The 14,455-nt window shown below is 38.6% G+C and overlaps 1 protein-coding gene across 1 annotated transcript in view; it reads right to left on the minus strand.

The window, feature by feature from the left end:
• The window catches only part of B52 (serine and arginine rich splicing factor B52), a 110,115-nt gene extending 96,251 nt beyond the window's left edge, over nucleotides 1-13,864 (minus strand). Inside the window, exon 1 of the mRNA XM_090369486.1 lies at nucleotides 13,762-13,864. The gene's annotated coding sequence lies outside the window, so the exon portion shown is untranslated. The remainder of the gene's footprint in view (nucleotides 1-13,761) is intronic.
• Nucleotides 13,865-14,455: the final 591 nt, after the last annotated feature.

Here is a 14,455-nt window from a genome sequence, read left to right on the forward strand (position 1 = left end):
TTCTCAACCCATCTACCTAACTTAACTAAATCCTGTTGCAGTTCCATACTGTCTTTACTATCATTAACAACCCTGCCAACCTTTGTATCATCTGCAAACTTGGACAGGGTATTTAGCATCACTTCCTAAATATTGCAACAAAAGGAGTCAAAAGTCATTATTTATATTTTTTTATGAAAACCACAAACAAGAGGTATTAGAACCTATAGTACTTAGTACAGGTTGGAGGTTGAGGAGACAAAAGAAGATATTTGTTGACATTAGACTAACTTCTGTAGACTAATTTTCAGGAAATACACATGAAGGAAGGTTGTTCCAGAAAACGGCAGTTGAATGAATACACGAGGAAGATGAAAAGTTCGTTCTGTGAGTTTGAAGTTGGACAGCAAATGGATGTTGGCGGCACATGTTTGGACTGTTTTAAAAGAGAGAGTGGGAATTATAGAAGCCAATTCAGAAGAGTGAGTAAGTTATTTGGTTTTTAGGAGCATTAGCAACTAAGGCCACATTGCTCCGGTGATATGCGATGGTCATTCCCTGACCTTTCCGCGTCCTCAGTATTTGGTGGTGACAGGCTCGAACCCCAGTCTAATCAAGAAGCGTGTGCTACGCACTGCTGCTCCTTCCCACCTGGCTACGGAGGTGCCTTAATTCAGAAGAGTGCCCATGGAAGTATCTGTAGAAAATGCATGCAGTAGAAACAGTATGTCTATAAGACAGTGAGTGGAGAGACTGTTAGAGGAGTCATTAATTAACATAACTGCCCTCTTCTGAATGGAATCTAGAAGCCTGAGAGAGGTTTTGGGGGCACTGCCCCAGATGTGGGAACAATATTCCATAGTAGGGTGGATTTGCAATTTGTACAGAGTGAACAGCTGTTTGAAAGAAAAGTAACGCCAAGAGTAAAAGAGAAAACCAAGTTTTTTAGATGCACAGGAAGCAATTTGTAATGTGCTTGTGCCAAGAGAGATTAGAAGTCAGGGTAATCCCCAAAAGAGATATTTTCCCTAGAAATCAGAGTGTCACCAAAGATAAGCATAGGAGCAGAAGAATCCTTTTTGTGAGATATAACGCAAGACTGAGTTTTAGGATTGAAATCAACTAAGTTGTCTTTGCCCCACTGGAGAATTGCCTGGAGATCGGCATTTAAGGAATTGGTAGCAGATATTCGAGAAGTTGAAGCTGATTGAGCAGGGCAAGGTTTCTCAAAATGGAAGGTGGAATGCAATGTGCTATCAACGGCAAAACTATGGATAGGATTTCCAGTCAATGGAAGGCCATTAATATAAAAGAGGAAAAGAGTGGGGGAAAGAACTGAACCTTGAGGGACACCAGCATTAGTGGAAAAGTTAGAAGACAGAGAGCCACCTACCATCACCCTCAGTGAGCGATCAGAGAGAAAACTGGATAACCAATTACAAAAAACAGTTGGCAAACCGTTTGGTTTTTGAAAGCTTGTTTAGAAGACCTTTATACCAAACAGGATCGAAAGCCTTTGAGATGTCAAGTGCAACTGCTTGTGTTTCACCGAACCTTTCCATTGAATTTGTCCATAAATAGGTAACATAGCGAGAATATCACCAGTGGATCAACACTGACGGAAACCATGCTGGCAATCGTTGATCAGATGAAAGGTTTATAAGTAGTTTAAGAGTTGGCGGTTAATCGACTTCTCCATTACTTTAGAAAGAGTAGAAGTAATTGCAATGGGACGATAATTGGATGGGAGGGACTTGTCAACCTTTTTAGGAAATGGCTGGATATGAGCAAATTTTCAAGCAGAAGAAAAAACACCTTTGGAATAAGAAAGTGAAAAAAGCGGCAAAGATCAGGAGCACAAGTGGAGAAATACCATTAGGACCTGGAGCTTTCTTAGCATCGAGATTCGTCAAAATCCTTCTGACATCCCTTTGATGGAAGACTACAGGAGGCATTGAATGTTGCAAGTTGGGAGGTGTTTTACCAAGATCATTAATACATGAGTTGGAAGAAAAATCGGATGCTAGCAGGTCAGCTTTATCCTTGGCAGAAGTGACAACAGAACCATCTGGTTTTGACAGAGGTGGGAGCAGAGATGGGTAAAAGTTGCAGCCAATAGCTTTGGCAAGAGACCAGAATGCTCGGTTACAATTAGGATAAGAAGCAAGTAGAGTATATTCTAGAATTCTGGAATATTCTAGAAGAATACCCAAGAATTATAGAATATTCTACAATTGGGGAATATTCTAGAATTCCAAAAAAAAAAAAAAAAAAAAAAAGTATAAATAGCTGATATTCGAATGGTGTTATTAATGTGTTCTATCTTCATGGACAGTTTGCTTATTTTCTATTTTTTATTGTTTAACTGTAATAAAGTTAAGTTTTCATTGCATGCAGAAACATCCACTTTTTAGTCAGCATGAAAGCCATGGAATCAGAAGATTTTGCTAGAGATAAGCTGGACTCATGCACCATCAGTCATATGGATAATTCTAAATGTCATGTGCTATCCTATACACACAACTGGGTGAAGAAGACAATGTCTACATCATGAAGCTTTGCTTTTGACAAAAAATTGAATTTTTACAACATTCATGTTGCAATCACTTCCAGAAGAAAAATCAAAACTTTACAACCAACTGATTTGACAATGGCATACTACCTGAAAGACTTAACAAAGGTAGGCATAAAACCAGACCAGAAGTTGTGCCCATCATGCCGAAAAGCAGCAACATCAGATTTGCAAATTGCAGCAACTTTATCTGGATCAGACCATGATGACAAAATGCATGTGACTGAAAGCTTGAACACAAGTTTGATGGCTATTGGTATTTCTTCTCTGAATCAGCAAATGGCTAAGAGAGACTCACAAGGCTATGCCAAAAGGAAGGCAAGTCACATACAAGATGTAATTGACAGTAAAATGCATCTATTGGTGGCTTGGATCCAAATGACACAAAGGAGCCAAATGCAACTCAGTGTGGAAATTGCTTAGATTACAATGAGCTGCTGAAAGAATCGAAAGAAAAGTTGATGGTATCAAGTCATTCTGAAATACTTCAAATATTAACACTAGCTCCGGTTAGTTGTTCCATAAAGAAAACAATGGAAGAGTTTAGCATCCCAGAAAGAATGGTCAAGAAAGCTAGAAAACTTAAAGCAAAAGGAATCATGGCCATACCTGGAAAAAAAGGTTTCTGAGCAAGTAAAGCAAAAGATGGAATTTTTTGAAGATGATGAATTTAGTTGGATATGCTCTGGAAAGAAAGATTACATTTCCATCAGAAATTCAGATGGAATAAAAATGCAAATGTGACTACTACTCAGCAACTTGAAGGAAACGTTTATAACTCATCAAGATAGAAATGGATCTGACATTGGATTTTCTAAATTTTGTGAACTTTGACCCAAGTGCCGTGTCACAGTTGGTGAACCAGGAACATACTCTGTATGTGTATGCACAATCCATCAAAATGTCAAGTTAATGCTATCAGCAAGTACTGTTGAATGTGATTGCAAAGTTCTCATTGGTAAAACAGTCTGATTTGGAGTGTTTTACTTAATTTTTGAAAACAATGAACCAGAAGATGTTATTGACTTCAAGCAATGGATACACACTGACAAAGATACACTGGACACAAAGCAATTAACAAGATTTTATTGAAGAGTTGAGTACAAAGACATTTAACCTAACAGTTAGACCCAGACATTTAACCTAACCGAAGTAAGCAAACCCTTAGCCATAATTATGAGAGCTTCCTTGGACTCAGGGGAGGTACCCATAGACTGGAAATGTGCAAATGTGACCCCAATTCACAAAGGAGGATCAAAGGCTGACACAAGTAATTATAGACCTGTGAGCTTAACTTCTGTTCAGGGAAAATTAATGGAGGCACTGGTTAAAGAAGCACTGCAGGATCATTTAGACAAGACTTCAGTTATAGCTCAGACACAGCATGGTTTTGTTAAGGGGAAGTCTTGCCTGACCAACTTGATTGGATACTATGATGCAGTCACAAAAGAACTGGATGCAGGGAATAACTTTGATATTATATACTTGGATCTTAGAAAGGCTTTTGATACTGTTGCACATGGAAGACTGCTACACAAATTGGAGCAGTGTGACATTGGAGGCAAATTGCTGCTATGGATAAATGGGTGGTTGAGGGGGAGAAGACAGAGAGTGGTAATCAATGGACACTGCTCATCGTGGGCTAATATTATTAGTGGAGTCCCTCAGGGCTCAGTGTTGGGTCCATTATTGTTTTCTGTATTTATAAATGATATTGATATATCAAGCTTAATGTCCAAGTTTGCAGATGATACAAAGGTTGGCAGGGTTGTCAAGGACACTACTGACACTATGCTGCTGCAAGAGGATCTGGAAAGGTTGAGCAGATGGGCTGAGAGGTGGCAAATGAAGTTTAACATTTACAAATGTAAAGTACTACACATGGGAAACAGCAACCCCAGAGCAACGTATCAACTCTGTGGTACTACACTGACAGTGGTAGAGAATGAAAGGGACTTGGGGGTGGTTGTGCAGGCAGATATGAAGTTCTCTGAGCATTGCAGACGGGCTGCAAGAGTAGGTCATGGAGTATTGTCAATGATATATAGGAATTTTTCCAGCAGGGATAAGGAGGTGATTATTCCATTGTATAAGGTTGTATAAGGCAATGGTCAGGCCACACCTAGAGTACTGTATACAGGTCTGGAGGCCTCATTTCAAGAAGGATGTAGAGCTGCTGGAACGAGTACAGAGAAGGGCAACAAGATTAGTGAATGGAACAAAGGGGTGCTCTTACGAAGAAAGGCTTAAGTTTTGCAAATTACAGTGTCTGGAGACTAGGCACCAGCGAGGTGATCTGATAGAGGTGTAATAAAGCCTTGAATGGTTTAAGCATGCTCAATGCTGTTGGGATTCTTCCTCTAGCTCAGAAAAATCACCTGAGAGGGCATAAATTCAAATTGAGGAAAGACAGATGTAGGATAGACGTGCGGAAATTTGCCTTTAGCCAGCGGGTGGTTGGTTGGTGGAACAGACTTCCATCCCTTGTGGTGGAGGTTGATAGCCTAAATAAGTTTAAGGCTCAGCTGGACAGGTATTTTGAACGAACAGAGGGTGAAGTGGAAGTGGGTTTTTTTTTTTTTTTTTTTTCTTGGCTGATGCTGCATAAGCTTGCTTTCTTGCATCAAATGCCTCTACTAATGCTAATGCTAAAAACCTTTCCCGTCAACACTATTGCTAAACATCAAAGCTACCATTTAAAGTCAACAAAGCAAAGCCTAAAGACAGGAGAATTGGTCATCTCGATGGATTTTGCAGAAAAGTATTCATTTGTTGTTCAAGGGTTCCACTGGGAGAATAGCCAGGCTACATTGCACCCATTTTCAATTTATTACAAGGATGTTGAACTTCAGAATATAAGTTTCTACATAATCAGTGACTGCCTTCGATATGACAATTGCAGTGCATGTTTTTCTAACCAACTTAATTGAATATTTGAAGAGTTTCATGATGGAAATCAGGCACATTTACTACTTCAGTGATGGCTGTGCAGCTCAATACAAGAATTTCAATAATTTTATTAACTTGTGTCATCATCATCAGAAGGATTTTGAATCAGTGCTGAATGTAATTTCTTCAGTACTAGCCATGGTAAGTTACCATGTGATGGAATTGGTGGAACAATAAAACAATTGGCAGCATGTGCAAGTCTCCAATGCCCAATTGAAAACTAAATCCTGACACCAAGAAACGTGTTTGAATTTTGTGACAAGCAAGTGACTGGAATAAAATTCTGTTTTGTTTCTAAAGAGGAAATTGAGCAAGTAAGGCCATTTCAAGAGAAAAGATTCATAGATGGTCATACTATTGCTGGAACAAGAGAAAATCATCACTTCATTCCTACTGATGCAAGACATTCTTGTTTGCAGAGTATCAAATGACACCATCATTTGTAGCTCATGTAGATCAGACTAGTGAAACCAATATTCAGTATGTGCCAATTGTTAATTTACAACCTGGCCTGCCAGTATTTATGACAATAATTGGTGGATTGGAAATATTTGTGAAATTTCACTTGAAGAACACGATGTATTGCTAAATTTCAGGCATCCTCATGGAGCAGCTCACTCATTTCACTGGCCTGCTGGATTCCTGAACAACAAATTATTGCCAATCTTCCAGCTCCAAAAACAACAACAATGGGACAATATAGCTTTCCTGAAGTAGTAATATCAACCATCAATGAAAAATTCCAGTCCATTACAAAGCAGTGATTCAATATCTTCACACTCTCTTGCTTATTTCAACTTGTATTGTGTTATAAATTTTTTTCCAGTTAACTTCTTTCAAGCTTAGAAACCAATAGAACATCATCTTTATACTTGGAATCCTGAATATAGACATTTCAGGCTTGGGAACTTGCACTAAAGAAACCCATGCAATTTCTTTTCTTGCCATTTGCCTCCCCATTGTAAAAAATAGATTTTTTGTGCATTGGCAATATACCCTTTCTCCTTAAACCAAAGGGCAGAGTAATTGCAGAAAATTTCACTCTTGTAAATGCAATACTTTTGTCTTTATTGAGATGTGAAACTTCATCAAATAAGGATGCAAATATTATGTGGAAAATATAAAATGTGTAAGGCTATTTTTTAGGCCTCAGGTTGCGAGACAAAACTGAAAAACCATGATTCTTGTTGCTTAAAACCTGCCCAATGATGGCAAAAACGAGAGAATTGAGGGCATCTCACATTACGCCCCTGGTCAAATTTTGAGTATCTTTTGAAGGAAAATATCTCAGCCAGCAAACAAGTATAAGAGCTCATATTTAGTTAGGCTGAATTCATGCAGATGTTAAATGGAATGCCCAAAGAAGGTACCAAAGGTTTTTATTTCAAAGTCATGACTTTCAAAATTTTTGCTTAAATTTGTCGCAACAAATTTTTGGTGCCAGTTTTAGACTGCACTGTAAAAAATGTGAAGGTTTTTGAGAGCCTGCACACCAAATGTTTTGCATTCTCTGCCAAAAGTTAACTAGGTATACCAAGTTTCAGAGCACTACCTCTCAGTGTTGTGCAACAGTAACACTTAAAACTTTGACAGAGTCAAAATTAAGACAATTCATACATACAAAGAACACTGGAGCAACCTTCAAAACATAGGTTTCCATATATACCACTGAAAAATGGATTAAAGAATAGATAGAATATTTATAAATGCTGACAAGAAATTCTAGTTGAGAAAATAAAATATAGTGTACAGTTATTTCAAAATCCTTCCATTAACAGACAGCACAGTCATTACCTAATAGTGTCCTCTAACCACAGGTTCAAAAGTACAGCCATAAATATTGCAAAACTGCTGAGATTTGGGAAAAATGAAGCATATCAGCCCAGCCACATGCAAGATATAAAAGCAACTACATTCACACCACAGGCTAACAGATCAACAAAACAGAGAATATCAGTAGAGACACCGATAATGGTGTCTACTTATATTCTTTTAATGCAGCAAATCAGCAACAATGTAGATTAACAGTGGCTGATATAGGGAAATGGAATGTCAGTGATGGTGCCAGAAAACTTTATATAGGTATACTATTGCTTTTTCCAAAAATTGAGAAGGTAAAAAAAAAAAAAAACATGGGCACACAGAGCAGTAGGTGTAGATTCCATCAATTCTTATCAAAAATATTACCAACCAGCATTTCAGGAAGACTACAAGAATGATACACGGCAAATTAAATACACTAAGCAATCATGACACAACGAAATTTCAATTTGCCTGGTGCACAACTGATAATTATTATAATGTTGGAAACAGTTGTGAAGTACTGAATCACAGCACAATTTTTTCATTCTGATAAATTTTTTCTTTCACAAGTACATTATTCAAACTACACAAAGTTCATCAGAAATGATACAGGCTCTGTTAATTGGCTGACATTCCTGAAAATATGAATGGAATGAGATATAGTAACATTTTGAAGCATTCTCTTCCATGGTTGCAGTACGGAAAGGAGTCCTTTTCAGCATGCCAATGCATCATGTGATGCAAAAAAGCAAGCTTATGTAGCATCAGCCAAAAAAAAAAAAACATTTCACACATCCATTCCCTCTAAAAGTTTGTCCACTTCCGCCTCAGATTTATTAAATCTATTTAAGCTTCCACAAGAGATGGAAGTTTGTTCCACCAATCAACTACCCACTGGCTAAAGGCAATTTTCCAGACATCTATTCTACAACTATTAAAACTTTATGCCCACTTGAGTTCATAATCTTGGCAATAGAAAGAATCCCACCAGAATTGAGCCTGCTCAACCCATTCAAGGCATTGTACACCTAATTCAGATCACCTTTAGGTGCCGGGTCTCCAAATGCTGCAATTTTCAGATCTTAGCCATTTTTGGTAAGAGGACCCCCTTTGTTCCCCCCACCAATCTTGTTTCTGTACTCGCTCAAGTAACTCTACATCCTTCCTAAAATGAGGCCTACAGATCTGTATGCAGTACTTGGCATTTGTCAATGCTAAATTTCAGTTGCCACTTCTCAGCCCATCTGCCGAACTTCTCTAGATATGTCTAGGGTATGTCTGCCAGGGGCAAAGGTTGATGACGTAGAGCAGATATCATCTTTTAAGGGCACAAAAGGTGATGTAGTTGTACACGTTGGCACTAATGATATCAAGAGTAGGAGACCGGCAGAACTGCTTAACAAGTACAGGTCACTGTTGAAAAAAAGCCGTGAAATAGGGTTGAATTTGAAAGTGTCTGCAATTCTGCCCAGACACGATAGGAGGGAGTATATGATGAGAGCCTTGTCGATCAATTCGGCCCTGGAAAGATTGTGCAAGGATCAAGGGGTAGACTTTTTTTTCAGCCTGGACTGTACTTGTTAACAGGCGAGATTGCTTCTACAGGGATGGGATACACTTAAATAGAAAGGGTGCAAGAATATTTGCTGATGCTATCGAGGCAGTGTTAGGTGGGTCGGGAAACGGGAAACTGCTAGCTTGGGGGGAGACAAAGACGAATAGATTAACAGTAGACACCGGCAGAGGTGAAAGAGATTCTTGCACTGCTTCTATTGGAATGAGCAGAAGCCTGAAAAACAAGATGCAGGATATTTCAGAGACTGCTGGGAGTCATTGCGGTACAAGTAAACACATGGGTTGTGTTAGGGTAGCTAAGAATAGAAATAGGTGCATGTATACTTGCGTGTACACCAATGCAAGGAGTTTAGTAAATAAATTTGATGAATTTGAGGTATTGCTCAAAACATCAAAGGCAGATATTGTTGGGATATCAGAGACGTGGTGTCACACAGATATAAGGAATGCAGAATTGGAATTTGGGGAGTACGTCTACAGAAAGGATAGACTGGATAGGAAGGGAGGAGGGGTTATGCTATTAGTTAAGAAATACATAAAATCCAAGGAAGTGAAGCCAGTGGACATCGCTGGACAGTGCAGTGACGAGCCAGTTTGGTGTGACATAAGCATTGGGAGATCAAAATTCAGAGTAGGAGTGTGCTATAGGCCTAATGACTCTGATGAGTACAATAAGAAACTGTACAGGGAAATAGTGGGCCAGTAAATCAGAGTCTTATAATGGGGGATTTTAATTTCCCGGATATTGACTGGTATTTGGGGGCTGGTCACTCACACACTAGCAAGGCTTTTGTGGATTCATTGGATTATTGTTTTCTACATCAGCATGTTCGGGAGGCAACTAGGGGGAGGAATACTCTTGATTTGATTATCAGCAGTGATTCTTCATGCATTAAGAATCTGTAGATAAATGAACCACTAGGTGGCAGTGATCACAGTGTGCTGAAGTGGGATTTATTCAAAGAGGTAACTACCATAAGGGGTAAAGGGAAGGGTTATTGCTTTCCTAAAGGCGACTACGATGGACTGAGACAGTATTTAAATTCTATACAGTGGGACCAACTGATGATGTTACTAACAGCAAATGCAAAATGGGAAGCATTCAAAGAACTTATCTTGGAAGCTACTAGGCTTTACATACCAACTAAGAAATATTGTTCAAGGTTTAGGCCTAAATGGATGTCAGATGAACTGATGAGGCATATGGCAGAGAAGAAACATGCACGGGATACATACAAATTAACACATGACACAGAAGCCTACGATAGATACAATTTGATCTGTAACCAAGTTACAAAGGAGATTAAGGCAGGCGAAGGCAGATTACGAGAAATCTTTGGCAAGGGATGCAAAGAAAAACAGCAAAGAGTTCTTTACTTATGTAAACTCTAGAAGGAAGGGGATGAATCAGATTGGTCCACTTGATATCGATGGGTCAACTGTTGATGATCCTGCTCAGGTAGCTAACACACTAAATGAATACTTTGCATCGACATTCACACATGAGGATTTATTTAGCGAGGGGAAAGCCAGACTCGTGTATTCAACTCTAGCAGTAAGCTAGAGAATCTTGTAATAACTGAGAGTAAAGTGGAGGAGAAATTGTTGAAGATAAACACAAGAAAGGCACCCGGGGTGGATGGGATCTATCCAGTTATATTAAAGGAGGCAGCAGAGGAAGTAAGCAAACCCTTAGCCATAATTATGAGAGCTTCCTTGGACTCAGGGGAGGTACCCACAAAACTGGAGTTGTGCAAATGTGACCCCAATTCACAAAGGAGGATCAAAGGCTGACACAAGTAATTATAGACCTGTGAATTTAACTTCTGTTCCAGGAAAATTAATGGAGGCACTAGTTAAAGAAGCACTGCAGGATCATTTAGACAAGACTTCAGTTATAGCTCGGACACAGCATGGTTTTGTTAAGGGGAAGTCTTGCCTGACCAATTTGATTGGATACTATGATGCAGTCACAAAGGAACTGGATGCAGGGAATAAATTTGATATTATATACTTGGATCTTAGAAAGGCTTTTGATACTGTTGCATATGGAAGACTGCTGCACAAATTGGAGCAGTGTGACATTGGAGGCAAATTGCTGCTGTGGATAAAGGGGTGGCTGAGGGGGAGAAGACAGAGTGGTAATCAATGGACACTGCTCATCGTGGACTAATGTTATTAGTGGAGTCCCTAAGGGTTCAGTGTTGGGTCCATTATCGTTTTCTGTATTCATAAATGATATTGATGATGGTATATCAAGCTTAATGTCGAAGTTTGCAGACGATACAAAGGTAGGCAGGGTTGTCAAGGGCACTACTGACACTATGCTGCTGCAAGAGGATCTGGAAAGGTTGAGCAGATGGGCTGAGAGGTGGCAAATGAAGTTTAACATTGACAAATGTAAAGTACTACACATGGGAAACAGCAACCCCAGAGCAACGTATCAACTCTGTGGTGGTACTACACTGACAGTGGTAGAGAATGAAAGGGACCCGGGGGTGGTTGTGCAGGCAGATATGAAGTATTCTGAGCAGTGCAGACGGGCTGCAAGAGTAGCCCATGGTGTATTGTCAATGATATATAGGAATTTTTCTAGCAGGGATAAGGAGGTGATTATTCCCTTGTATAAGGCAATGGTCAGGCCACACCTAGAGTACTGTATACAGGTCTGGAGGCCTCATTTCAAGAAGGATGTAGAGCTGCTGGAACGAGTACAGAGAAGGGCAACAAGATTAGTGCATGAAACAAAGGGGTGCTCTTACGAAGAAAGGCTTAAGTTTTGCAAATTACAGTGTCTGGAGACTAGGCACCAGCGAGGCGATCTGATAGAGGTGTATAAAGCCTTGAATGGTTTGAGCATGCTCAATGCTGATGGGATTCTTCCTCTCGCTCAGAATAATCACCTGAAAGGGCATAAATTCGAATTGAGGAAAGACAGATGTAGGATAGACGTGCGGAAATTTGCCTTTAGCCAGCGGGTGGTTGGTAGGTGGAACAGACTTCCATCCCCTGGCGTAGAAGTTGATAGCCTAAATAACTTTAAGGCTCAGCTGGATAGGTATTTTGAACGAACAGAGGAGTGAAGTGGAAGCAGGTTTTTTTTTTTGGCTGATGCTGCAAAAGCTTGCTTTCTTGCATCAAATGCCTCTACTAATGCTAGATCCTGTTGCAGTAGCACACTGTCATTAATCACCCTGCCAACCTTTGTATCATCCGCAAACTTAAACGTTAAGCCTGATATACCTTCATCAATATCACTGATAAATATACAAAACAACAATAGGCCCAACACTGAACCCTGAGGGACACCACTAATAACATTAGTCCATGAAGAGCAGTATCCATTGATTACCACTCCCACTCAACCATCCTTTTACCCATTGTAGCAACTTTCCCTTAATGCCATACTGCCTCAATTTGTACAGCAATCTTCCATGTGCAACAGTATCAAAAGCTTTCTTGAGATCCATGTATATGATATCAAAATTATTTTTTGCATCCAGTTCCTTTGTAACCACATCATAGTATCCCCTCGAATTTGTCAGACAAAACCTTCCCTTAACAAACCCATGCTACATATGAATTATTACTGCAGTCATTATAGATGAGCCTGCAATGCTTCTTTAACCAGTGCCTCCATTAATTTCCCCAGAACAAGTTAAACTAACAGGTCTGTAATTACTCGTGTCACTCTTTGATTCCCCTTGGTGAATTGGAGATACGTTTGCACATCTCCAGTGAGTGGGAACCTACAGAGTCCAAGGATGCTCTCATAATTACAGCTGAGGGTTTGCTTGCTTACTTTAATATAACTAGATCGATCCCATCCACCCCAGGTTCCTTTCTTATGTTTAACTTCAACAATTTCTCGTCCACTTGGTTCTCAGTTATTACAAAATCATTAATGTCATAATGCATTGCCTGTAGTAAATAGATTTGAAGACACCGGTATACAGAAGTTCCACAGGCCTGCAATCCACGAAGTTTAGCTCTACTGAACACCTTTGGGGAGAAACCAGAACATCAGGAATAGCTGAACTGACTGCTATGCTGAAGGAGGAATGGACATAATACCACCTTCCTGTTTTGAAAAACTGGTAATACTGTATCAATAAGGTTCTCTATAACACAGATGTGCGATTATTTTTGGCAACATAATACTGTAATTCAAATTAATAAATTGGCATCTACAAAGTGCGAAAATCGGCTGAAATTAATGCACAAACAGCTGAGTTTAAGCATAACAGTAACAAAGCACGGAAAACTATTTTAAGAACGTATTAAACTGATGGAATTTTACTGTTTTAAAATACGCTGTCAAAACGGGTTCGGATTATCAAATTTCATTTTGCGGAATCCTGCTCCTTCTCGAACACTGTCTACTTTAATGTATGCATGCCATTATAATAATAAAGCATATATATATATATATATATATATATATATATATATATTTATATATCTCGTGTGAATTGAACACCCAGAAAGGAAAAAGTAGTTTCTAATTTATTGAAGCAAATGTAAACCAATATCAACTTTTTTTTTTTTTTTATGAAAACAATTTTTTTTTTTTTTTTTTTTTTGTTCTTCGAAATATGGCAAGTTCAAGGTAGCAGTGCAACTATGAAAAATATGAATTAACACGCGGAAAATACAATATATTAACTAAAGCAAATAATCCATGTTGAAGCTAATAATGTACATTTCAAACTACGCTATTGCAGATAATGGCGAGTTCTTACAAAATAGTACCGACATGGAAACAAAAATAAATTCAGCTATTATTATTTAACATTTTCGGCTTGTTAGCTATAAATAAGAACTCCAATGAAAATGTTCTTAACATTTATCACTTAAATTACATATTAAAAAAACAAACTTACCTTCTAAATCACAAAAATACGTCAACACAATACAACGCTACAACAACGGTATTTCGTACGTTCTACCACTACAGCAATCCCCACGATTCTACGGGGTTTGTGGAATGCAGGCACGGTTATGCTTTTGGGATTCCGCACTAGAGTGCACCTACGTCGAATGAACAGAAATGAAACAATTCATTTAAAATATTCTGAAATATAATTAATATTTTTTTAAAATCATCAAAATTTCCTAATTTTGCATCTTTATTGACTTATTAGCCTATTCGTCTTTTCATTTTGATTTTCTTAGCTTTTTTTTTTTTTTTTATCCAAGTATATGTTTTTTGTCATTTCCTGTGTCGGTTTTCGTTATTACGGATTCTGCACATTTTCACGTATAGTTTTACGGTTTGAAACATTCACGTCTAGACACTATAGCCAGTCACTTCAGCGGTAACTAGATTTCATTCTATTAGGTTTTATTGGCTATTGCCTTTCCGAATTTTTATTTTAAATTTTAACGTTTCCCGATTGCTATATTCCCGCCTACATTTATTCCTTTTTGTAGTTATTAGTAATTTTCTATTCTTTCTGCATTTCATACGACCCAGCAGTTATAATCTCTGCACTTCTTACGTTCAATTTGAAATACAAAGTGGAGGAGAAATTGTTGAAGTTAAACATAAAAAAGGCACCTGGGGTGGAAGAGATC

The sequence above is a fragment of the Mastigoproctus giganteus genome, chromosome 3 (assembly GCF_048544385.1).
Source record: "Mastigoproctus giganteus isolate SK-2022 chromosome 3, ASM4854438v1, whole genome shotgun sequence".
NCBI lineage: Eukaryota > Metazoa > Arthropoda > Arachnida > Uropygi > Thelyphonidae > Mastigoproctus > Mastigoproctus giganteus.